This window comes from Lissotriton vulgaris, chromosome 7 (assembly GCF_964263255.1).
Source record: "Lissotriton vulgaris chromosome 7, aLisVul1.2, whole genome shotgun sequence".
In the NCBI taxonomy this organism is placed as follows: Eukaryota; Metazoa; Chordata; class Amphibia; order Caudata; family Salamandridae; genus Lissotriton; species Lissotriton vulgaris.
In genome coordinates this window covers 1,273,689,977-1,273,717,864 of record NC_141695.1, presented here as the reverse complement: position 1 = coordinate 1,273,717,864, position 27,888 = coordinate 1,273,689,977, and the positions used below count along the sequence as shown (strand labels likewise).

Genomic DNA, 27,888 nt, shown 5'->3' with positions numbered 1-27,888 from the left:
CCGAACCTGCTCTCCTTTCGTAAACTCCTAAACACATGGCTGTTTCCTTAACTCACTTCCCTCTCACCTTCTTCTTCTTTCTTTAGCGCTGGGACGCTTACAGGCAGCCATGCGCTCTATAAATCTGTAAACATTAAACATTAAACATGTGTGCCATGTCGACTCTTTTTTTAGTTCTGTACCTAGACACTCAGCCTGCAAAGGTAGTGTGTGGGTGTCAGGGTACAGGGCCTCTAAGGGTGGCATAAAAAGTGCTGCTGCCCTTAGGGGTCTGCTCTGGTCACCATGCCCTGGCTACCTAGGGTACCATTTACTAGGGGCTGACAGGTGGCCAATTGGGTTTTAGTTTCTACACAGTTTTAGGGAAGGAACACAGGCCCTGGGTACCTGGTTGGCAGGAGCTCTGGGCACACTCAGTCAAAGCACATCAGCAGTTCAGAAAAAAGTGGGGGCATACCAATGCAAGAAAGATGGCACTTTCTCACAATCCGCGAGGCAGGTTAGTTTACATTCACATTTCACACGTTCTACTTAATCTTGCATTCTCAAAGAGTTTGCCATTCAAGGATGCTGGGTTTCGGTACTTCTTCATACCCCATATAATCGAGTAGTTGTGGGTGGGTGTTTATAAGGGGCCCTAACTAACAGCTCCGGCTGTGAGGCTGAAGGTACTGCGAGTTTCTCACAGACTCCGTTAGTGGGTCACACGTGTTCAGAATACATGCTCATCCGGTCCTTGGCGTCTTTGCAGATCGCAATAATCGATTTGACAATTTTAACTGTGATTTTATGAGAAAGAGAGTGACTGTAGCACACAAGTATTATAATATGGGCAGGGAGAAAATAAACCAAATCAGCATTTAGAGGTGACTGGGTGCGCTGTGTGTGTGGTGGATGTTGAAGTGAAGGAGATGCAAGAAGTACATGCAGAAGAGAGTGAAAAGAGGGCGCAGAAGAGGAAAGAGATGAGGTACGAGATAAGCAGACAATGGGTTCCAGAAAAATGTGGGGTAAAAAGGGCAAAAGTATCTATGAGTGACCACAGACGAAAAAGATATACGGGAGAGACTGAAACACTCCAAAAACTACTATGCTTTCCCCAGACCTTAGTCATCTATCTTTAATTCAGTTTTATATTTTCAGATTCTAATTATTCACAACAAAATCGCTGTTATTTAACTGATACTGCTAAAATGCATTGCCAAAGCCAAAAAATGTAGCTTGTTTAATGTGTACATGTAACTGTGCTATATGTCTTGATGTATAACAGAGAGCTCACAGAGAGACAACAACAACTTGTCAGTCACTAGACTATGGGCAGGGCCACTAGAATCAAGTAATTTTGTGGCCACAGCATTTCCCGTATGATTAAGGATTCACCGCATGTGCCACACAATTCATCCTATTTATTTATTTATTTATTTAAGGTTTTTATAGAGCGTGTAGTCACCCGTGAGTATCCCAGCGCTATACCTAGTAATCAAGAGGAGACGGAGTGCAGGAAAATTGGAGGGTTTATGGGAAAAGAAGGGTTTTGAGCGATTTCCTGAAGCGGAGGAGGTTCGGTTCTGTTCTTAGTTTCAGAGGGAGCGCGTTCCATTGCTTCGCTGTGTGCACCGAGACGCGGCGACCTCCTGCGCGAGCTTTTTTCACTCTGGGTACCACTATGAGGTTTTCGTGGTCCGATCGGAGTGCTCTGGTAGGTCTATAGGGGGTAATACAGTTTTTGAGGATTGGTGGGCCTTCGTTGTGGAGCAGTTTATGAGCCAGGCAGAGGGCCTTGAATACCACTCTTTCCCTGACCGGCAGCCAGTGCAGTTTCTTCAAGGCGGGTTTCGCTGATGCTCTGGCCGGGGTGTTCGTGAGCAGCCGGGCAGCGGCATTCTGGATTTTCTGTAGGATATGAAAGGTGGCTTCGGGGGCTCCCAGATAAATGGCGTTACTGTAGTCCAACCTGGACACAATCAGGCCTTGGATCAACAGTTTCCGGGAGTTAAAAGGAAGCAGGGGGAGCACTTTCCTACATGACCTTAGAAGGCTGAAACAGACGCTGGCCGTCTTCTTTGCCTGTGTACTAAAGGTGAGATCTTTTTCTAACCATATTCCCAGGCTCTTGACCTCCGTCTTGGGGGTAGGAGGTTCACCAAGACAGGCGGGCCAGATGTTAGGGGGTAGAGAGAGCCCTTTTTGTCCCAGGAGCAGAATTTCTGTTTTTGACCCATTAAGCTTGAGGGCTGAGTCGTTCATCCATTGGTGTATTTTGGAGAGACAGCCATGTAGGTTGGAGGGTTCTTGCTTGGGGTGAGATAGAGTTACCACCAGCTGTGTATCATCAGCATAACTGATGATAGTCACTCCAAATGGGGTGTCCACCTCCTCCAGTGGGGCCATGTACACGTTAAATAACGTGGGGCTTAGTGACGAGCCCTGGGGCACACCACACCGGAGGGGGATGGCAGGGGAGCGGCTGTCACTTTCCCAGACTTGGAAGGAGCGTTGGCAGAGAAATGATCAGAATACAGTGACCTTTGCAAAGGTTGACTTATCACCTTTCTGTAGCTCAGTGCTATAGTTGGGTGTGAAACTGGTTCTAATGAAGTACAACTAATGCCCAGACCGTGTTATTATTATTATTTTTTCAACATAATTAAGGAATACTATCACAAAATGTGTCACTTAATTTCCCTTTTCTTGCAGCATAATTTACTCAACTCAGTACACAATTCGACCCTCCCCTGCCACATAATTCCAGTGGTCCTGGCTAGTACTAATGAGGTGAAACCTTTGCGCAGAGAGTCAGAAACATGAGAATAGTGGTAAAATAATGAAGTAACAGTATAACAGAAATTGCCGCATAATTTCCCTTTTCGTGCTCCATAATTTAGTCAAGCCTGCCACATAATTTGATCCTCCCCATCGCATAAATCTAATTGTCTTGACTATGGAAAACAGGATTTTAGCTTATAGGTTTTAAGCCAATTCTTCTTGGGAATGATTCCTAGTTGTGCTTCTTAGACCACGGCCCTTTTAGTGACTCCCCCACACTCCACTTTTTTTCATCCCGCTTAAAGCCCTGGCGAAGAATAGAGGTCATCCAGTGGTTAGGATGGAGTCTGGCTATTTGAGTAGGATGGTGGAGGGTAGACGCTAAATTCTAATCCTGGTTCCCATACCTGAAAACAAATGTTAATCCTTGTCAAATCTTTTAATCTCCGGTGGTCTCATAACCAAAAATAGGACAGCTTAGAAATGGGCTGTCACAGCAATCATGATATTATCTACAAACAAAACTGGTAAATCGGTCTCCACAAAATAAAAATGAGAGTTTCCTTTAATAAAAATGTTTTAACACCTAATGCAGTTTCAATTATCACCCCTAAGAGTTTAAAGTTTTAAAAGGTGTCATCAATGGACTGGAATGTGACCTGAGCAATCGCCATTGTCTGAGAGTAACTCAAGCCCTCTTTCTGACACTTTACAGTTTATTTATGTCATCAACATCACATAATAACAAGTGAGATATGAAGCAATCTCTTTTAAAACAATACAGCATTATTAGTATTTAAGTTGCCACAAAGAAATTATTCTTATATATATTATTGCTCATCGTATATCAGCCTATAGTCATCACAATTACGAAATTGCCTACTCCGAACTACACATAAAAAACATTCCTGACCACCAAGCCTATTGCTAGCACACGTTTGTTCTCTGTAGCCCTCAGTACAACAAGAATTTGCAACATTTGCAATAGTTTAAGCTATTGGTATTGTATATGACAATGCCTTTTATTTATCTGTTTTGATAATTAACACATAAATAAAAGGCATTTTCATTTACAATGCCAATTGCTCAAACTCTTGTAAATGCAAGATCTAGAAACGGCCGCCATTGTTAAAGGCTGCTTGGAAAGTGAAAGCGTGCACGGCGCGCTGAATGTTGCAGGAAAGCATGTCGGTCCTGCAGAAGGAGAAACTCACGAAAGAAAATAGTGCCTACAGGCTAAATAAAATATACTGTGTAACAACAGAAGTAATAAGCATTGACATAGCCAATAGGTCTCGCCTTTGGGACCTTATAAGTGTTTAGTCATGCAACACTTGATGTTGTTGCACCAAGGACATTGTGCTGGATAACTAAACACTTATAAGGTCTTAAAGGCGAGACCTATTGGCTTTGCCAATGCTTGTTTAAATTATGGCCAGTATTGCTAGAAGGGGAAGATGGGGGATGGCCTCAGGAAGGGCAGAGATGGCCAAGTTCTTACCTTGATTGTGGGGAGTCTTGGCAGGCATTTGCTGCAGTTCTCCAAGTCCTGGATAATGGATGGGAGAAGTGCAAGGAGTGGTTAAGTACTGCAGTGGTGACCTTAATTGAAACCAATAGATATGTGTCTGGATATAACCTCGTGCCCTGCCACTCACAGGGTGCTTGTTCCCACTTAGGCCACCTTAAAGCTGCTCAGAAGCTTAAGAGAGAAAAGAAAGAGGAACGAGGAACAAGAACAAGCATTGAAAATGCAATAGGTATCGCCTTTGATTAAGTTAAAGCCATTTGCTTTGCTAATAGTATCGTATAGCAAAGCAAATGGCTTTAACTTATTACAAGACAAGACCTTTTGCATTTTTAAAGCTTGCTTAGTGTATGGCTACAGATAGCTCCAGCTGTCTGATAGCAGAGCTAATGTGTTCTATACTAGCAGAGCCAGACCATATTGCAGATGTTTTTTCTTTGCGCCATTATGCCGCAGGAAAAGCAGCTACACGTGTCCATGGTCTCTCTATTAATTACATTTATTATACCACTGGTTTCTGTCCTTGTATGGCGAACACACATGTACATGCAATCACAGCTGTCTGGTGATTGACATGGTCAGTGTCACTTTTTTCAATGGCATTAATTTTTTATTTTTGAATGTTTATCTACCGTGGACCAAGTAGAATGGATATCAGAGTTCTTTACAACAAGTTGTAAGGTACTTAGAAAAAATGTTTGGCAGTTATATCAGAGCCGAACAGGTCACAACATATGTAAATATTTAAAAAGTATACTCAATGACTTACACATGTACACATATTTTACTGAAACAAAGAACAAGAGTTACACATAAAAAAAATACATGAAAAAGTAAAGGAAAAAACAAAGAGAAAGATAAGCGTGAATATATAGTAACAAAAACAAAGTGCATACAAGTGACATTATATAACATACAGACAGTATGCACATGTAATAATGTAGAGTATGAGTAAGCAATAAAATAATTCTAGGACGAGCAAACTATTGTGTAAAAATGAGAGAATACAGAAAGAAAGTATCAGACCAATTAAGGGACAACAGGGAAACAGGGATTACACAGCCATAACAGTGGTGGATGTTTGCCACCGGTGTCCTGTGGTACATTGTACTATGGCTCTGCAAACTGGGTAAAGTAAATGCATTTCAGCACTTGACTCAGGGTATAAAGTGCAAGCAGTCACATGATTCTCATGGAGGTAGAGTTGGGGGCATTATCTCAAAACTCAAAAATCATGTGGGATAAAGGCCCTGCTGTGAACGTTAGGTTCACAGCTTCCCTGCCTCCAAAAACCGTTTTTCATTTAAATGCAATAACCTTCTGTTATTCTTTCTCTAATTTGATTAGGTACTTTTAAATCAGAAGACACTAATACAGTTGAGAGCATTATGCCTCATCACAGTGCATGGAATGAATGAACAGACAGACAGGGACACATACATAGCCCTGAGGAAAGGCCCCAGGCTCGGATGGACTCTGAGTGAGGGCCGAAACATGTTTACACAATCAGGGGGAAATTAAGACACGGATGCTTACTTAGTACCTTGTATCTGTTTTTTACTCATGTTCACGGTACCCTCAAATAAAAAGGAAATCTTTTGGGTATACTACAAGACATTTTACTATCTTCTTACACATCTGGAGACCTGCTTTAACCAGAGAAATATTTTACATAAGAACCCCCTATTTGGTTGAGTCCACCCTGGCGGTTCCACCCTACCAGGGTGTGGATAGGCACCAATTATGAAGTATGGCACTGTTTAGTGTATGAGGCATCTATTCTAAAATCTTCTGATTTCTTAGTAGCTTTTGGAACAGTATCTTTTACTTTCCTTAATTTACTTAACCTAGTTGCTCTTTGGTGTACGAGATATTGTTTGGGAGAATGCAACTAGGTCTTTTTTCTCTTTGTCTCCCTGAGCGAAAACAGGAGTTGAACATACCTCCTTGCAGAGTGATCTGCAATCAGCTGGGCTGAGGTAGTGCCTCGCAATGACAGCAAATGCTCCTCTACCTAAAACAAAAAGTATCCTTGCTCCGAGCCGAGACCTTTAGTCAGGCTGCCATTGTTTAGGTTTTATAGATCCCTGTGTCGCCACATGGACAAACAGCAAACCACCACATTTCCACAATGTATATTCAGACTTTGTACATCATGTTCAAGGTGTCGTGATAATATTCTTACTAAGTGGAATTTGTAAGCAATGTAGTTTCAGAGAAATTAATCCTGCATTGTCACACATTCAAATGTGAGTCAAAAGTCAACGTGTGAAAGAGAAGGCAACCTAGAAAATGTGTACATGTTTAAAATGGCAAAGCTTCTCTCATGGCCTAACTAAACACTTGAAACCCACTCCACGAACATAAGTCGATTAATAAGCTATGTAAATAAGAAAAAAGCCATGTCAAATAATGCTACAGCATGCATATATATATATATATATATATATATATATATATATATATATATATATATATATATATATATATATATATATATATATATATATATTTTCCAAAGCAAAATGAAATAATACACCGCACTCTTCTAGGTTTTGATTAAGCTCTTTAATCCATCAAGGAAAAAACTTCCTCACCTACGCGTTTCAAACAGATTACTGTTCTTGCTCACGGGCGGCCGCGCATGCGCATTAGTACCCAAGACGGCGCAGATGAAGAGAGGGAGCCCCGGAGACGCAGCGGGCAGCGGCGCGCAAGGTAAGTGCCTTTTAATTATTACTAACGTTTAAATTAAAGGATTTAGGGAGGGTGGGAGGGAGGGAGGCCTGCGGTGCGTAGTGGGGCTACGCGGAGTGCGGAGGTGGGCGTAGTTTCTCGCCCACTTCACGTAGCTCCGCGAAGCCCCACTACGCCCAGGGCTAGTGTTAATGCCTGTGTACATTTGCGCTAACAACGTTACAGGAAACGCGTGCGTACAGAAAGTTCCTAGTTATTTGTCAAGCTGTGTGACTGATGAGAACACTATTTGACTATGTTCTGCTTAGTGTCAGTAATTAGGGCATATGGTAATCTGAGGCAGCAAGCTTATAATATTGCCCAAGTGGGCATATGATACAGAATCATTGTCTCCTGTAGTTTGCATGGATTAAATGCATGGTCCTTATCTAACTGTGAACTGTACATTGGTGTTGTTACCAAAATTATACAAAACTGTGCCAACTGAAACTTATCAAAAAAATGATATCTACATGTGAGAACCTAACACTTGCGGACAGGGTTAAAGTGCAGAACAAGCGCTTAGACTATTAGAGTTGTACACGCAGTGCCTCATCTGCGTTCATCCCATTTGGGATTTTACAGTCTAGTAGAATTATGTACCGTGATTCTAGTCTTGTGAGTGGCAGCTGTCTATTCCCCACTTTGATGTTCCTGGGGATACTGTCAATCACAAAGAAAGAAAGTTCTTCGGTTTTTCCGCCATGGCATGTGTTTATGTGTCTTGCTACTGGATATGTTGGGTCATCATTGTTGATGGCTCTTAAATATTGTAATATCTGCACATGTACGGGGTGTATGGTACTGCCCACGTACAGTTTGTCACATGTGCACCGGAGAATGTACACTGCGAAGTGCGTTTTGCATGAATAGCTTCCACGGATTTCAAAGGGAGTTTGCCTGAGGGGTAGAGGGACAGTTCTGGTATTCACACCATGCTTGCACTCTTTACATGTAAAGCACTTATGGAATCCTCTCAGAGGTTTGAGCCAGTCGGCTCCTTTGTCTATTGCTGGTGCGTTGCAAATTAGCTCCTGACGCAAAGATGTTGCTCTTCTGAATGTTATTTGTGGGAATTTAGTACAGGTAGGGCCTATTATAAGGTTGTTGCGCACTAGTTGCCAATGTCTGTGCAGTATTTTACGCAGGTTAGTGTGGTAAGCATTGAACCCAGTAATGAGTCTAGGTGTTGTGTTTTTGTCTTGTTGTTTACTATGTTCGTTTTTCTTACTAGTGGAAAACAGGAGATCCTCCCTCGTGATATTTGCACACTTCTGTTCAGCTATGGACAAAGTTCTAGTGTTGTAGCCCCTACGTTTGAGTCTCTTGAAGAGAGCTTTCGTAGATTCTTTCAGACCCTCCTGTGTAAAGCAATTTCGCTTCATCCTAAGGCATTCCCCATAAGGTATGCTCTCCTTAAGGTTAGTGAGGTGGAAACTACTGGCGTGGAGAATTGCATTGCCAGATGTAGGTTTTCTATACGTCCTGGATTGGATTTTGTTATTTTCCACGTACAGTTCTACATCTAGGAATTTGATGGACTAGTTGCTGGTTGTACATGTGATTGTTAAATTAAGGAAGTTATTATTAATTTCTATTGCAAAGATAATGGCACTTTCTTCAGAGCCTTACCACAGAATAAAGATGTTGTCTATGTATCTGGTATATAACATCACATTTTCAGACATAGGTACATGTTGTGTCTTCATGAGTACTTGTGCCCCCCACCAACCCATATGCAAATTTGCAAAGCTGGGGGCGAAGCAAGTACCCATGGCTGTGCCTTGTGTCTGTTTGTAAAACAGTCTATCAAAGATGAATATGTTGTTTTCCAAACACCATTCAGCCATTTGTAGTAGCATCATGGTGTGTTGGTGCGATCCTATAGGTCTTTTTCTCAGATAGCACTTCAGTATATTAAAGCCATCAGTGTGCTGAATACTTGTATACAAAGTCTGTACATCTAATGTCATAAATATAGTTAGCATTCCAAGCACGGTCATACATTTTTGATAAAAAGTCCCCAGTGTCTCTGATATATGCAGGGAGGTCTCGAACATGTGGCTGGAGAAAGAAGTCTATAAATCTGCTGGTATTTTCAAACAGGCCTCAAATTGCGGAAATGATCGTTATTCCGGGGGGCACAGGGCATCTTTATTTATGTTCGGGGTAAGATATAGTTGGGGTGTTGTAGGATAATTATTTTTCAAAAAGTCCAATTCTTGTTTAGAAATGAGCCCTATTCCTCTCCATTCATACAGTGCTTTGTGGAATTTTTCTTTCACTCCCATTATGCCTGTGGCACTGATGCGGCTGTATCATTCGCTGTCCTGTAGCTGTGTCATTGCCTCCTGGTTGTACATTTCTAGGGTCCATAGGACTACATTTCCCTCTTTGTCGGACCATCTCACTATGATGTCAGACCGTTGTTTGATCTTTTGGACTAAGTTGTTGTATTCAGTCCTTTGGTTATGATTTGTTTTGATGAAGTCTATTCTGTCTTTGGGCATCATGGGGGTAAAGAGAGATTTCGGTCTAAATGGCATCCGTGATTTTTCATATATGTCTAGCTCAGATCGAAGCACCACTTCCATTGGAGATATTTGACTCAGCATTTCATCGCAGTCCAATTCTGCCAGATCTTTTAAAAGGCTCATATCTGCCACACAGAGATTGCCAGTGTTTATAGTTCCTGTCTCATTCTCTCTTACGTTCCATGTCACATTGAAGAAATGCTTTTGCAGTTAGAGATTTTGTGTGAATTGGTGCACATCTACCCTGGTTTGGGTGTAGTCGAAGTTTGTATTAGTGCACTATGACAATCCTAAAGATATAGGGCCAGATGTAGGTAAATACCATTTACCGATTCTAAAATACCGAATTTTACCGATTCAATATTTTAGAATGGGTAAATGGTATGTAGGTATTCATACGGTAATTGTTACAGAATCGGTAAAATTCGGTAAATACCGATTCGGTATTTACCAATTTGGTATTCCCTATTCATTCCAATGAGCAAGGGTGGCAGGGTGTCACATTGACACCCTGTTGCACCCCTGAATAGTGCACGGGTGCACATGTGGCACACTTACATGCCCTAAGGGCATGTATGTCTGCCACAAGGCACTGTTAAAGAAGCACAAAATTGCTTTTTTAAAGGTTTTCGTTATTTCCCACCAACTTGTAGTTGATAAAACCAGGCGGGCAGCGAGTCGGGATACAATATATATACATATACAATAATTTTAAAATCTATTTAGAAATCTATTAAAAAAGGAAATCATGAAGTTTGATAGCCAAGCACACTGAAGAACAAGTTACTTACCTTCGGTAATGATATATGTTTAAGAAACATAGGTTAGTTATAGATTCCATACCTTAGAATTACCCCCAGATGTCAGACTGGATCCGGAAAGTTTTTTTTGGCAGCAGTACCTCTGCGCCTCGGAAGGTGGCGTTGGTCGGCTCCGCGTCCGTGGTTGGTGTTGTGGTCGCTGGGATGACATCGCGGTAGCTACTTAGACGCCTCCCTTGCGTGCTGACGTCAGTTCTGTACACGACTTTCCGCGCCAGAAATGCAGAGCCATGCAAGACATTGACCACTGGTGCACAAAACTAGGGCCCTGAAAGGATGACCTTAACCCTAGAAATCAGTTCACAGAACTGGGAGGATGGGTGGGGCGGTAAGGAATCTTTAAGTAACCTATGTTTCTTACTGCTTTATTGTTACCGAAGGTAAGTAACTTGTTCATCTGAAAGAAACAGTTAGTCATAGATTCCTTACCTTAGGATAGATACCCCAGCAATACCAACCCTGGAGGTGGGTCTGCGAACCGAGTTCACAACAGAAAGTCCTTGAGAACAGAAAGGCCAAAGAAGACATCTCTCTGCACTCGGCTGTCCAGGCAGTAGTGTTTCGTAAACGTGTGCAGCAATGCCCACAAAGCTGCCTTACAGATGTAATTTAGAGGGACTCCTCGTCCTAAAGTAGTATTGCTACCGTCACCCTGGTGGAGTGGGCGCACAGCCCCACGGAGGCTCCTTTTTTGCCAGAGAATAGCAGGCTCTAATACACAAAACAACCCATCTGAAGATGGTCCACTTGTGTTCGGCCCGGCCTTTCTTGGCGCCCACATACCCAACAAAGAGCTGGTCATCCACCCGGAACTGTTTGGTGCGAACCAGATAGAAGGAAAGCACACATTTTGGGTCCGGACGGTGGAGCCTCTCTTCCTCTCTCGAAGGATGCTGAAAGAAGGTGGGCAAAGCGATGGTTTGCCCAATATTAAAGGAGGTGACCACCTTGGGAAGAAAGAATGGACCAGTTCGTAGGAAAACCTTGTCCGCATGTACACCCAGAAAAGGAGGTTTGGATGAAAGAGCCTGGAGCTCACTCACTCTTCTGGCAGATGTGATGGCTACAAGGAATGCCGTTTTAAGAGTTAAGAGGACAGTTGTGAAGCGGCTCAAAGGGAGCGCACATCAAATAGGTCAAGACCAAATTCAAGTCCCACTGAGGCATTGCAAAGGGGATAGGAGGAAAGAGATGAGTAATGCCTTTTAAGAAACAATTTACAACCTTCTGTACCAGACAGCTCAAAAAGCTTAGAGGTGCACAAACATAGAGTGACTGGTAAAAGAAAAGTTGTATTACCAGCCTGACAGTCCCCGAAAACGACCCCTTCCTTAAAAGATTTTTTTAAGATTACCCCCACCACACTAATGTTAAAATCAGGGGCTGAAATCTCTACTAAGTGGGTCTCTAATCTCCTCGAGTAACATTCCTACATCTAATATGTTTCAACCACTTATGGATAAAGGGGGTTACAGGAAGACGATGCCTTACAGATCCCAGAAAAAATGGATAGAGTAGAAAAAAATACCTGTAGAGGTGAGACAAAAAATCCAAGGCAACCCAAGCCACTTTACATACACCTCAGGCACTACAAATTGATAACCAAGTCATGATCACCGGAGACAATTCACAGAGATTGCAAAAGTATGGAGACCAAGCTGACGATATTGCTAATGGCTCCCAAGACAAAGCCCAGTCAATGTGCAGTTTATTACAATCTCTAGCGGAGGAAATGAGAGAGAGATTCCTGGTCTCCGAGAATAATCAAGTAGATATTTAGGTGGATATTAAAAGTTCATGTGAAAAACGTAAACTTAAATTGGATTCCCTCGCCGCTAGGACCACGGCTCTTGAACTGACCGTAGTTGAATTAGCTATTGAGATGGATGGCAACACAAAACACATAGTGGAATTGAAAGAAAAAGGGCTGGAGATGCAAGACAAACTAGAGTCATTCGAAAATACACAAAGAAGAAACAACATTTGTCTACTCAAAGTCCCAGAAGGGATGGAGGGGAATAATCTTAAAGAATTCGTAGTAAAGCTAATAAAACAAGCCACTCGCATTGACAATTCAGAGGAGGCACTTAAAGCCGATATACAAAGAGTGCACAGAGATTCCTTTAAATTCAACCGCTATAAAACGAGACCTAGAAAAATCCTAGTAACATATAGTTTAAAAGAGGAAATTCTTAATAAAGCTCTCAAATTAAACTCCCTATCTGTAGATGATGTGGCATTTCAAATACGATCAGACGTCCCCACAATTACAGCTTCCAGACAGTGGGAACTGGGGAAACTAATAGATTCTTTAAAGAAAAGGGAAGCGACAGCACAACTAAAATTTTCAGCATCATTGAGGGTAATGCACAATAATAAAATGCAGATATTCAGACTGGTGGAAGATGCTGAGAATTTCCAACAGTCAATCTCATAAGATTATGGGGCAACAGGAATAAGTAATACATAAATAAAAATAGCTATCAAGATATTAATTAACAGTTTATCAATAGTTTGTAATTAGACTGTAAAACGTACACTGAGGTCCTGACCTCGGGGGGGAGGGGCATAGGCCTAGGTAGAGGCCATGGAAGAAGAAAGGAGGCATTCTCCAGGGGAGGGTTCACTAGAGAGGGGGGAAAGGGGAAGGGATGAGCACAGGGTGTGGTGCATTGGGGAAAAAAATGTCCAAATCACCAGTATATAATCGATAAACAAGTAAGGATACCTGAGAGATGAGCTGTCCAACTGGGAATCAAGATTTCAGATTAACAGTGTTCTCTTGGAAACTAACTGGGTTAAGAACAAGTTACAGGATGCATAGAATTTTTCAATATTTGAAAGACACTTCAGAACAGATACTTTTACTACAAGAACCTGATCTGTTAGAAAATAAGTTAAAAACACTACGCAAATCTCGGAAGTGGTTTCAAGACGTGGTTTACACAACACAATCAATACCATCTAAAGGGGTGGCAATAATTATAAAGAAAAATTCAGCTATCTCTCTAGAGGCCATCACAGTAGATAAGATGGGGAGATGGGTTATAGCCAAAATCAAATGGCATGCGTCTAAATACACAGTAGTGGGCTATTATGGTCGGAATACAGATGATACGGCCCCTTTTAAGAATTTGCTATCCAAATTGTTGAAATATACAGATCCGCTATTGTTAGCCGGGGATTTCAATGCAGTCCTAGACCAGGAATTAGACAAATCACAAACAAATAGATCTGTTCAAAATTTTAAAAGGAGAGCATTAATTAGGAATACAATGAAACAGTTAGCCTGGTATGATGCCTGGAGGATAAAAATGGGTAATAAGAGAGGCTATACATTTCACAACAAAAAATACGGACATAAGACTAAATTAGATTATTTTCTACTGAGTGTAGTTTAAAAACTATGGGTTCAGGATATTATTAAACATGTGGGAGAACACCTTTCCGATCATTCAGCAGTATCTTTAACAATCAAGCCTCCTACTAGGCCGACCCCCAGAAGATGGACACTAGAGTGTGCTATTCTCTTGGAGGAGAATATAACTGAGAGTCTAATTTTGGAATCAGATGCTTTCTTTCAAATAAACTTAGGTACTGCCCCGATACAAGTGGTTTAGGATGCATTTCAAGCGTTCATGAGGGGTTTTATAACCTCTATTAAATCTGCCAGATATAAAAAACATTAAGCGGAAATTGAGGGAATAGAAAAAGAAATACAAAAAATAGAGCATGACTCTACCATTCATCAGAGCGATTCACCGAATGAAACCCTCTTAGCAAAGGTAGAGTCTCTTAAATCAGACCTGGCAGCAGTCCTAGAGTCAGGAATGAAAAAGAAATAGCAGGCCAGTAAATTAGCTCATTTTGAATATGGGGAGAGCTGCGAGAGGCTTCCAGCATGGAAAACTAAACAAGAACTGGCTAGAAAAATCATCAATGAGTTAAATTCAAATGTCTTAGGAGAAGTACTTAGCACCCCAAATGATATTGAAAAGGCTTTTCAGTCACATTTTGAGAAAGTCTGTCATGAAGATCTAATTGTTCAAGAAACAGAAATAGGAAACTGGTTGTGCCAGATGCCTCTAAACAAAATTTCTGGTGACAAATCTCGAAATATGGATATGCCGATATCGATGGATGGGATCAGGAAGGCTATGATGTCGGGTAAATCTGAAAATTCTGCAGGACCAGATGGGCTGCCAGCGGAATTATATAAGGTTTTAAAAGAAGTCTTGAATCCTATTATGTTGTTATTATTGTCACACATCTTTGAAGAAGGGGGAGACATACCACCTTCTTGGAATGAAGCAACAGTATCATTAATCCTTAAACCTTCTAAATCGCTGCGTTCATGTGACTCCTAGCGGCCTATCTCTCTGCTCAATATTGATTATAATATCTTTACAAAAATATTGGCAGAGAGATTGAATGAAGTGACAGAGAATTTGATACATGGAGATCAGAAGTGGTTTGTTAGAGGGAGGGGAATAAGAGACCTCATCTATAACCTGATTGGAACAATGGATGTAGAGACCTTACATAAAATCCCCCGGCCATAATAACTTTAGATGCCACGAAGGCCTTTGACAGAGTAAATTGGGCCTATTTGAAATACATATTAAAAGAGAACAATCTAGATAAAAAATGTGTAGGTCAATTTCTCTGATTTACAAGGCTCCTATGGCTAGAATTTTAGTAAACAGCAATCTTTCTGAACCAGTTAAAATCCAGAGAGGCACTCGTCAGGTTTGCCCGTTATCTCCAATGCTTTTTAACTTATGCATTGAGCCGTTGGCTGAGAAACTCAGAACACACCCCAATATACCCTCTTTTAAATTCGGAGATTGGGAGAAGAAGGTGGCATTATATGCAGATGATCTCATGATATTCACGACTAACTTAAACACCACTGTCTCGTTAATATAGAAAGAAGCACAGGAGTTTGGCCAGATTTCTGGATATGAAATAAATGAAGCTAAAACTGAATACATGACCTGGAATCTGGGAAACTGTGTCTATCCAACAAAGAAAACAATAAGATACTTAGAAATATTGATTTCTCAAGATATTGATACGATCACAGAAACAAATCTCCAAAAGGTTGGGAAAGTATTACAGAAATCCATAACAAGTTGGGCCTATTTACCTCTGACATTGATTGGTAGAGTTAATTTAATAAAAATTTTGTTGTTACCAAAAATAATCTTTTTACTACAAAATATTCTGCTAGCATTTAATGACACTACCCTGAAAAATATCCAGTCAAAACTAAAAATACCTTTAAAAAGACCTTTATTTGGGGCTTGAATGAAACCTGAATATCGTGGAAAAAGCTACGCAGGAAAAAGGATAAAAGAGGGCTATGCCGCCCGGATTTCGTTTTATATGCAAAAGTACTCTCACTGAGGGCAGGTAAAATGCTCATGGACTTACCAGACAGATCGGACATTGGCGTAATGTTTAAGGAGATGCTTCGAGAGGAAGAGAACGGAAGCCAGGATTTCCTATAAAAGTATGGAGATTGAAGGTTCTTTAAAAAGGTTTGCCTAAAAGTTTTAAACAGCTTAGTAAGTACTTGGGCCAAGATCAAGAAAACTTTAAAAATTAGTTATTTTAGTGCTCTCGCTCCCATTTGGAATGCACCAGGATCACCAGGATGGACTAGAGAAGTTTCATCAACTCCTTCAATCAAAGCAGGAATTTTACGATGGGGACAGCTGGCTCCGGAAGGAGTTTTGCTATCCTGGGATGAGATGAAGTCACTACTTGATAAAGAGCTATCCAAATTTAAATATTGGCAAATAAAAAGTTGGCATCAAACTGTTGGGACAAATGTGGGCATGTCCAGTGAACTCAAAACGACTCTAGCAAAGAAAATTGAAAAGAAGAAAGAAAGTGGCGACTCTGTACTGGTTACTCTTTGACTCGGAAGAGGGCGAATTCAAATTACCAACAGAGCTGTGGGGAGAGAACTTGCCTGGCTGCAATTTTGAAGACTTAGGGCAAGTACCTCATGATATTCTACACACGACAGTGCAACATTCAAATTTAAAAAGAAATCCTATTTCCTTCGACACTGTGGATCACAACATCTAACTCTCATGCATAAGACACCTCGGAGTCACAGGACGAGCCCTCACCTGGCTGCAATCCTTCCTGAAAGGCCGGGTATTTCAGGTCTCGGAGGGTACCATTCAATCCAAACCTTGGCCCCTCAACTTTGGGGTCCCCCTGGGCTCCTCACTGAGCCCAACCCTTTTTAATATTTATATGGAGCCTTTAGCAGAGATAGTGCGCCCTTTTGGTATTGAAATTATCACTTACGCAGATGATACCCAACTGGTGGTAGCACTTAACCATCCCGAGGGCACATCGAGCACTCTGGCAGCTGCCTGGAAGCAATATCCGAGTGGATGGCACTCTCACACTTGAAACTAAATGGGCACAAAACAGAACTGATGTTACTGGGAAAGTCCCCTTCCCCAAGAGCTACCATTGATTGGCTGACCTGTATGGGCACTGCACCTGAATCCAAAGACCAGATCAAATGTCTAGGAGTATGGCTAGACAACACCCTAGGTTTCAATCAGCAAGCCACCAAACTTTCTGCTACCTGCTTCGGCCTAATGAGGATGCTGAGGAAAATTCTGCCTCTCCTCCCCTTTCAGGCACGGAAGATCAGGGTTCAGGCTATTATCCTGTCCCGTCTCGGCTACGAAAATGCCCTGTATTTGGGCGCTCCAGTAAGTTCCATCAAAAAACTGCAGGTCACCCAGATCTCAGCTGCCCGACTACTGCTCGGACTACAGCAGAGACAATCGGGGTCAGTCGGCTTGAGGAAACTCAATTGGCTGCCCATACAAGCCAGGATCAAATTCAAGGCGATGTGCGTAGCCCATAAAGCTATGTGGCAGAAAGGCCCTGCAATGATCTTTTCCCTAGTTACACCATACCATCCCCCGAGATCGCTTCGCTCTAGCGCATCCTTCTTGGCATCAACTAGGAAAGTTAAACGAGCTAGATGGGGGGGGCGTTCTTTCTCCAGGAACGCTGCCAACGACTGGAACTCCCTGCCCCTCACCCTACGGAGCGAACCAGATCTACTCAAGTATCGCAAACGGCTGAAAACTTTCCTCTTCCAATAATTCTTAGCTGCCCACCCGTCCTCAGTGCTACGAGTCCTCCAGGTAGAAGTGCGCTTTACAAAACTCCATTTCATTTCATTTTTTGTATTTACTAAGCATGGGCGAATTTTGCGACTCTCACGTTCGCAAATTTGCGTATTAGCAAACTCGCAATCCGCAAAATCCGCGAATTCTCGCGAATTTGCGTATTTTTTGGTTTTTTTTGTGTTCGCAAGGGTTTCTGCCAGTTCGCGAGGGTTTTGTTCTAGTTCGCAATCGCGAACTTACTTGTCGGCACGCAACAGTCGTGACTATGTTGTTTCTACGTCTGGTTCATCATCACAGGTTCACAGCACCCTCTGTTTCAACACTGCCACCATCTGTTTCACCCATGCCACCCTCTGGTACATCAATGCCACCCTCTGGTTCATCATCACTGTAGATTATGGGGGTGGAAAGCAAGCACACCTGCCCTGCTTCAACTGACATGAATTAATTTGGGGTTGGTTTATTAATGTGTCACTGTTTTAAAATTCCAGTCTGGCACCTGCTTCCTTATCAGTAATTTGCTTTCTGTTGCAGTGCATTTTTTTTCCAGGACCTTTGTGGCCTACTTGTAGCTATTCTATGAGCCTGCTGTGAGGGTCAGAGCAGGGTCATACAATTGTTGCAACTAGCAACTGAACTCTGGAGGGGCCCCAGTCAGGAAGCACTACAGGGAATGGTTACTAATGATGAGTTTGAACTTTTGCACCTGCTGAGTGCTTTCACTTTTGCAAAACTCGTTTTTCTGCAATTTTGCAGGATTCGCGGGGCGCGAACGTGCGCGAGATTGAATTCGGAAGCTACGAATTCGTGCGAATATGCGATTTGTTTTTTTGCGGCGTGTTAGTTCGCAAGGTTTTGTGCGTTTTAGCGAGCCGCTTGCAGCGCAACGGCGCGAAGTTACCCTAGGGGTCGTTCACGGGTGCGGCCATCTTGTTTGCATGACGTATTTCCGTTTCCGGGCGCAATGTGTAATCTCGCAAAGTGTGCGGCTCGCTAGTACAATTTCGCGTGTGTTCGCGAGCAAAATCTCGCGCGAACTTACCCACGCGGTCGTGAACGGGCGCGGCCATCTTGTTTCTCATTCATTGCTATGGTTCTGGGCATGCTTCTTCTATCCTCTCTGAATCTCTGCCATCCTTTGCTTGTTTGAAATTTTTTTGATCTATTTTACTTATTATCTATCCCTCTATTTTTCTAGCTCTATATTTTTGTGTTTTCTGCTACTTTTGGTTAATTCTAAACTACTTTTTTAAACTCTTTTCTTTTCTTCTCTTCCCTATTCTATTTTCTTTATTATTTAGCTTCCTTTCTGCCCAGACCATGGTAAAGGGAGCCGGGAAGCAGCCCGAGAAGGGGAAGGGTCCCGCACCCCGTGCCTGGCTCCCGTGCAGGCGTTTGAGGGGGGAGACAGTCGCACCCCGGGAGATCTTCAGCCCGGAGGAGGTGGCCGCACTAATTTTTTATGTTCAGCGCCGCCTCCCCAGGACCATCATGGCAGGCGGCAAGATCGGTAGCGGGTACGGGATCCGGTAGCGCCGGAAGCGGTGGGAGAAGGTGTGCCGGGCCATGTACCACCACTCTCGGGTCCGGGGCACCTACAACCAGGCCACTCACCGCTGGATGGATGTCCTGTACCGTGAACGCGATCTGCTCGACCTGCTTGGCCTTGAGATCCCCGGGCTTGGTGAGTAGTAGTAGCTATTTCTTTACTACTCTGTTTTCTCCTGCTCTGTGTGTTATTATATTGCAAATTTGTGTTTTTTACCAAGAGCAATAATGGTGCTGATTACATTGTAGGTACATTATAATTCAAAATCTTCTGTGCATTTCAGGTGCACTGCTCTCCTTCTCAGTAGTGTTGCTACTATGCTTATTTGTTTTCGATTTTGTGTTCATTTCATTGGCCTGTGAAATTATGTATGAGTGTAGTTTAAAGAACTGCGTAATGCTAGACACTAAGGTTCAGATTTTTAATTACCGGCGCATCCCTGCAAAGTAGCAGGGATGCGCCAGTAATTGTGCGCCACGCCACCACCACCCATGGTGCGCCGTACTTACAATGCGGCGCACCATGGGCCCAAAACGTCACCAAAGCGTTACGCATCTGTGCCGTAAAGGCGGCGCATTGCTGGAGTTGCATCGCAACGATGGCGCAGCTCCATCAATGCTCTGGGGTGCCCTATCTCCCCAATGCTGCGTCAAGCCGTACGTCTGCTTCAAGCAGGCGCAGGGTTTGAGTCACGCATCATTGTCCTTAAAGTGACTGATTGAAATCTTGTAGATTTCCCTCAGCCACTTTCAGGATGCGTTCCTGCGCAGGAACGCCCTCCCTTGCGCCGGAGCGCCCCCTGAGGGCGTAGAGCTTTACAACGTGATGCATCTCCCATATGCGTCACGTTGTTAATATACGCCGCACCATTGCGCCTCTTTTGTTCTGCCGCTGCGTCACAAAAGTCACGCAACAATGGAGCAAAAGAGCCGCAAGGGGCTTCTAAATCAGCCCCTACAGACTCAAGTCCAGTCCTTCCTTTGTACACATGGCGATAAGAAGAAATAGTGGTGGTGGATTGATAGTTTGAGTATTTTTTTTAATGACTGGTTAATGTAGTAGGAAACTTTAGTGTTGTTGCTGATCTGCAATCATGATGGACTTTTTCTGTCACTTCGCGTGCTGCGGACTGCTGCCTGCCAATCCTAGGCAAATCTTTTTAGTACTTTATTTAGTGAGTTACATAAGAACTTTCCAAGTCGACGGTCCGCAAATCAAGCAATACTAATAACGTAGACCACATGAGATCGGTCAATCTATCCCGTGGAATAGTTGTCTATTTGCTATTTCGCCAACATTTTTTGTTATTGTTCTTTTGAAATGTTTGATTTGGTTGACAAATATCATCCATGTTTTCTGGTCTTTCTATCTTTCATGTTGTACATCAGTTTCCCCCAGGGGCAAGAGGACACAGGAGGAGGAGGAGGGTGCTGTTGAACAGGATGCAGGCCAGGATCGGGCAGGCGAGGGCTCCTTTGCTGGCCCCAGTAAGGTTTAATTTTAATATAGAGTACCTATTTTTTCCTAGCGTTCCTCATTCGATTTTTTCTAAATCGTCTTTGATATTCTTGTAGACTGGATCTAAATTCTTACCCTGCCTCGTCTATGACTCCCTGTGGTATTACTAGATTATTCTTATTAGTCTGTCTGTGTAGCTAACTAAGATTGCACATTTGGCAATTCCATTGGACTCCCATTCTAGTCAGCAATAGCTCTATGCACTGAGTGCAGTCCTCTGAGATTGTCCATAATGTCTTTTCAAGTCTTCTAAATGTTTATGCTTTGACAATTGCCAACAATAAAAAGGTGAATGACCACCAAGAAAGAATAAGATACTACTTTACTTTTGGTTTGGATAGTAGGACAATCCATTCTACTACTGTTGCAGGGACAAATCTGCACAAAACAGAACTATGGACACTAAATAATGCATTGCTTAGCTTATCAATTATAATAGGTGCTGTTAGACTTTCCACATACCTCAGTGATAACAGACTTTGCAGTTGAACCCCCAATCTCCTTACTGACTAGATAGTGTGGCAGAGTCATATAGCTCCCAAAGTCACCGATGATTGATCCCCAATGATGTCAGAAGCACGGACTCATGCTTGCAAAAATTCCAAGACCTTTAGCTCATCCACTCTAGTCTGGAGGACCAAAAACCACAGAGTCTATTTAAGTTTAAAAGCTTTATTAAAAGTAAACACATTTATTAAAATCAAGTATGTCATAAAACTAAACGTTTAACTGAAAATGGAAAAGTGCTTAGTGCTGACGATTAATTGGACACATTTCTTGTGGTTGAGCCGAGCTCTCACCTGGTTTGAACTTGATCCTGCTCATGTTATTAGAAGTCAAGCTTCTGTCTGTTAGGAGAAAAAGTGGTGCGTGTTAAAAATAAAAAGCAAGCATTCATCAGTTGTGCCAAAAAGTGCAGCAAGACAACAGCCTTCCCTGGAAAAAGGGACATTTTTACTTTAGAGTAGACAGTCACAAATTATTACATTGTATTTTGTTTTTTTCACATTTCTTTATTCCTCCTAGAGCAAATATTATATAGTAGTGAGTGGTGTATTCTAACATTCTTAAATGTACTTTGTAGGTGGAACATCTGGTGGCGGGGCCAGCGCGGAGGTGGTGGTATTGGACGAGGGGAACAACTCTGGGGAGGATGCGGTGCAAGTGCCGAACGTGCCTGTGAGGGTTAACATGGTGGTGGCGGGCAGAGGTAAGCTATATATTCCTTACTTATTGAGATTGAAGACTGCAGAGTGTGCTTTCTGCAAGGGTGTATTATAAATCAACCAGTTAGTAGCCTCCTCTAAATGTGCTTCGACTTAGCTGTGAAGTTTTTGGCGAGAAGAATCCCAATCAGATCTGAGATGAACTTGATGGATGGGATGATCGAAAAGCGAAAGAAGGGTGGAAGTAAGTATGGAAGGACGAGAAATTTAATGATGACTGGCAAAGAAGAATGATATGTGTTTGCTTGGTCCCCGAGGTGGCTGGGAAGGAAAGAATATGGTATGGTGCATGGCTGGGTGAATGATGAAGCCAGGATGGGTGTAAGGAGAACAGCCTGGGTGGGTGAAACAGAAACTGTATGTGTGCATATACTTTGAATGGATGGATGCCTGGATCATGGTACTATCTGACTCTTAGATAGCATATGTGTATCTAGAGAGAGTAGACGGTCACTGGATGAACTAAGTGTTACTTTGAAGAGCATGTAACACCGCACCCGCACGTCCATTCCAGAGTAGGAAAGGCAAGGAAAAGAAGTTGTAATTTTGTCCAAATACTACCATGAATAGTAGCAGTAGTTTGTATTGCAACTGCAAGCACAGCATATATCCGGTTATTACGGTAGACACTCCCTACCTCTCTTAATAACTTTAGTTTAGTAGTGGTACGTCATTCATGTGTGGGTGTATCACTATTCACTCAATAATAAGCAAAGCACCTAAAGTCATCCCATATGTCATCAAATACATCCCATGTGAAGTGATAGATAATCAGATTATTTAGCTTCTTCATTTTCCTTTTCTAGTACTCATTTGCACTGTAGGGTGAAAGCTAAATGAATTAAGCAGTAGCCCTTTTAACAGAGTATTCTCAGTGCCACCCGTAATAGAAAAGTAAGAGCTTCCCCACCTGCATGTACTGGACCGGTACAGTAACGCAAGTCTGTCTCACTCATCATGGTGTGCGTCTGTTTTTCTCGGGTGCAAGTTCACTGCGCTGGCATTATGCCGGCTTGCATAAGATAACGTACCAATTTTCCTAAACAAGAGAGAAGAAGAAGAATAAGACTGGTGTACTGTCATAGTCGACTGTAATGGAAGTCCATAGTGCTCGTAGAATTTGTTCCTTAAACTCCCACTAATGTTAGAGCAAGGATGAAGAAGTGGGAGGTTAGATAGATACTGTCCTCAATAGTTATGTACTGTGCTTTCAATTTGCTACTTGTACTGTGACACAACTTTCTGCTCAATCATTTTGTGTTAATCTTAAGGAGCCAACCGCCACCGCCGAGCAGCAAAGACAGCAGCTGCCCCCCACAGGAGTTGCAAGTTACGCACGCGCCGCTTATGCCTCAGAGTGTCCTACCTGGAGCAGGAGGTCCAAACCTATAGGAACTTGGTGGAAGGCCTCCGCTTCGACCATGCCACCCTCCGAAAGGAGTATGATGCCCTTGCCGCTAAAGTCAACAGCACCCTGCCGTAGTGTCCCTTGCCCCTTTTTTAGAGACTTTTGGGGGTGGGAATTGGGAGTTGGGTTGTTTTTGGTACTTTTGAAAGACAATCGTTGGGGTTAGGGAGGGTCTTGCGGGAGATTATTTTGTTAGGGCTACAAAAATATACTTTTTGAAACTTTATCTGACCATACCTGTTTTTTACTGCTTTTGAGTCTGGTGGGTAGGGGTTTAACAGTAAGTTTGGTTTCCTGAAGACTCCTAGGACTTTAGTAGTACTACCGTCAATTTCTCGTCTCTCCTAATACTCCATTATACTACCTCCCACCAAACACTTATCTTACCTGTAATTTGTGTTTGAAAGTAGGGCTAGGCCCAGGGCTGGCTCCACAGGAAATGGAGATTAAGGTTGACAATCCTGGGCGGATGAAATGTCCTCCTCATTGCGGTGGTACTAGTGGTGTGACACAGTGGAAGTTGCATGCCTATGGAAAAAAAGAAAATGAAACCTGGTTTGTCCTTACTGTAGCATTACAACGGTACGATAGAGAATATAGCAGGTGACAGTACACTAGAACAGTGCCACAATGTAGCCTAACAAATGGTAAAGTATTTAAAGTATAACTTCTACTTGTGTTGGATTTCTTTGACATTGGCTACTACTACAAGAAATAGTACTGAAGCTGAGTAAGTCTAGAATATATCCTCGGATTCCTTCACCAGCCTGTTGCTATGACCTTATCCTCCCCAGCAAGTGTGTGGAATTATTGATGTCATTTAGTCACACATCAAGCAAAACCACACAGCCCGGGGGAAGAGGGTTAGGGTTTGGAAAATGGATGGGAATGGGGGTTTCTTTTTGGGTAGGTTTTGTTGAGAGAAGAAAAAAAAAGCACAGCATGGACAAACAATAATTGAAGATAAAGAAATCTTGGGGTACAAAGCTAACCATAAATCTTTTAAGTGACATAAAGGAAGTGCATGCACTACTGCATGCATTGTTACTGAAGTAGTACTAGAATGCGACAGTACAGGGCAACAGCGTTTTCACTTGCCTATCTCTGCACTCAGAGAAACACTTCTTACATTAAATTAGGTTTAAAAAATAGCCGAAGTAAAACCTATAGAATGGCTGTAGGGATCAATTTAGAAGCAGAGAGAGATCCAAGAAATGCAGTCACACTCATAGAAGAAAACAATGGATACTGTATCTGTATGTTGTTGTAGTTGTCCTGTTGAATTTGGTAAGTAAGTTGCATGCAGCAAACAATTCCTCTTATTAGCGGCACTCCTCCATTCCAGCTGACGCTTCGTCCATCAATGTTGGTGACCAGAAGACACCCTGTCCACTGCCTGCCTGGCGGATGCTGAATTGCAGCTCGCTATTGTGAAGCCTGACTCCATCCTTTTTTCCCCATTGCACAGACTGAAACCCGGCCTGTAATTATTGAACGAAAAACAGGAAGTGATATTACAACACCACTGATAAATAAATATAAGGCATGTACGCTGTGTAGTGCAAAAAGTCACAATTTGATTTTCCTAATAGACAGTACAATATTTTTGAAAGTGCGTACTCTGTCTGAGTCACATTTTGAAGGATAAATAAGTATGGGCAAATTAATTTAGCGGATCTTTCCCCTCAAGCTAGGTGTACTGTAAACTGTGTTTTAGAACAAAATTAGACCTTCCCAGCAGTGCTCCCACCCAGACCCTTACTAAAGCCAGTCGCAAAAATGTAGAAGACCCCCAATCAGATCTCAAAAAACGAGGCCTAGCAGAAAACTGGTGACAAAACGTACTTTGAAAGTAAAAGTAGGCCCACATACCCCCTTACCCACCGTGGATTGTATTCAAACCACTTGCAAGCAAGCAAAAGTATCCATAGCCAGCATCGCTCCAAGACTCGAAAACCCCCCCACCCAAACACATGCAATAGAAATACTGCTAACCCTAACGAGCCCTAAGTTAAGAATAGTGGCAAAGGCTTTCTTTAACTATGCCAAATCCCCCCTTTCCCACTATGGATTTTCTTCAAATGACTTGAAACCAAAATTACACATTCTCACAAGTGCTCTAAGACCCCAGAACTCAGTTGCAAAAATCTAGAACACCCCGAAACACATGCAATCCAGCTGCTAGGGCTAACCCTAACGAACCCTAAGTTACAAAAAGTGCCAAAAGGCTTTTCCTTATGGATTTTGTCCAAACCACTTCTATCCGGTATTAGACCTTCCCAGGAATGCCCCAAGACCCGCCAACCCACCGGCAAAAAAGCACAACACCCCCAAACAGCCAAAAAGGAAAATCTCATACTTACAATATTTCTCGGCCTTCGGTCCAAACGCGTTGTGCAGCTAGGTCATAACTCCCGTTTTCCACCACTGATTTCCTGAAAAGCAAATACAATCAAGATTAGACTGTCCCAGCAGTGCTACCAGACCACAAAACTCACCCACAAACACACGGAACCCCCCAAAGAGCACCTCAAAGGCAAGCAAGTCAGCAAAAAAGCAAAAGCATTTCCGCCTCCAATTTGGTCCAAACCACTTTTATCCGGTATTAGAGCTTCCCAGCAATGGCCCCAGAGCAGTCATCCCAGGTGAAAACTAGTAGAAGACCCCCAAACAGCCAAAAAGCAAAAGTACAAAAATGGGGACTTAGTCCAGTTCATTTTGTCTTTATTTCGAATAAAATTCATAAAAGACAGCATACATAATATAACATTAAGAACATCTTCAAATAAGCCCCCAAAATATTAAAAGAATGTGTCTCAATCGACATACAGTCATTTCATAATAATTAATTTAAAAGGGTTTTCAATTTCTTTGCACGAATCAGCCACACCCAACCCAAAAATGTGGCTACACAGATCACAGATATTTCAATATGTATATCACGTAATTTCAACAGGGCTTCACGATTCCCCCCACAATTCAAGGTTTTGCAAATAGGTTTCAACCATTTCAGTCGAGCCGATCGATATGCTGGGCATGCGAAAAACAGATGACCAATACTTTCTACCTGGTCAGGACAGAAAAAACATTTATTACTTGCTTTCTTCGCCCACTTTGCAGTAAAGGAGTTGATTGGCAAAGTGCCCACCCGAAACTGATGATGCAGCTTACGGTCTAGGGTTTTGCAGATCAAATCCCAATAGGGCTCAAGGGACGGTGTTACCTTATGTGTTAAAAAAAGTCCCGTTAAGCTGTTGTCTGATGAAAGACAGACCAGTGCAGATTTCTTTGCAGCCCAGAACTGATCTTTAAATTCTTGTTTAGATGGGACCCTAGAGCATTCAGGATGTAACCATAATTCGGGGAGGCCCATTGAATACAAAATTTGTTTTACTTCCCGGAGCCATGGGATTTTGTGAGCACCCCACAATGATTTGACCTTGCCCAATTCATGAGCGAAAAGACTAAGCTCTGGGGTCGTCCAAAGGCGACGCCAGAGTGCTGTGAGATGATACTGCGCCATCTCATTCAGAGGTCTAAAGCCTAGATCTAAAAGCAATGGTTTTATTGGTGATGATTGTGGGAGCCCCACCAGGTTCCGCAAAAACCTATTCTGTGCTGTGGTTAGTGCTGACAAGTCTTTGTAACCCCATATGTCCGCTCCATACAGGGTAGCAGCATTGGTCTTGGCCTCATAAATTTTTACCGCTGGTATAATGCGTTTGTCAAGGTTTTTTTTTGTTCCTGCAATAAACATCCTGTAAGGCGAACAAATTTAAGTATTAAAACCTCCAGTTGGGGGTTCCAGGTAAGTTGGTGATCAAGAGTCACGCTCAAATATGTCATGACCTTGACCTGTTCAATTGGGGCACCATTTAATGTAACCAAACTTTTAATTGGTTTGTTTTTGTTAAAAACCATGAATTTGGTTTTGTCGACATTGATCTGTAGGTCATTGTTTGTACAAAACTCGGCAAATCTATTCAAGGCTACCTGTAGCCCGCTCCGGGTTTTAGAAAGGAGCAGGGTGTCGTCGGCGAATATTAACATGGGATATTTTGAACCCCCCAGGGTAGGTGCGTCTGTTTGCATATCACTAAAGAATGCCACCACCTGGTTGATAAACAGGAGAAACAGGGTAGGGGCCAACACACAGCCTTGGCGCACCCCTCGTTGAACTGGGAAGCTGTTGGTCACCTGGCCCTGTTTCCCCCATCTTACCTGGGCAAAATTATCCTCATGTAAACGCCTGGCTAGCTCTAAAAGTTCAGGTGGGAGACCCATGAGTCTGAGGGCTTCCCATAGTTTTGCCCTAGGGACCAAGTCGAAAGCCGACCTAAGATCAACAAAGGCGGCATAGATGACCCTACCGCCCAAGAAAACCACCTTCCAATACAGCATGGTGAGTCGGAACACATGATCTAGGGTGCTGGTGCCTGATCTAAACCCTGCTTGCATGGGGGAGAGTATGTTATTCTGCTCGATCCACCCCTGTATTCTTGCCAGGGCCATTCTTGATACAACTTTTTGAATAGTTTCGATCAGGCTAATGGGGCGATAGTTTTTCGGTGATGATCGATCCCCTTTCTTATAAACTGGAAGTATCTCAGCACCTTTCCAGGATTGT

General features: G+C 42.6%; 1 protein-coding gene across 1 annotated transcript in view; it reads right to left on the bottom strand.

Annotated features, from left to right (window-relative positions):
* LOC147703391 (uncharacterized) overlaps positions 1–27,888 on the bottom strand; it is a 9,287,842-nt gene that overhangs the window by 4,264,046 nt on the left and 4,995,908 nt on the right. The window lies entirely within an intron of this gene.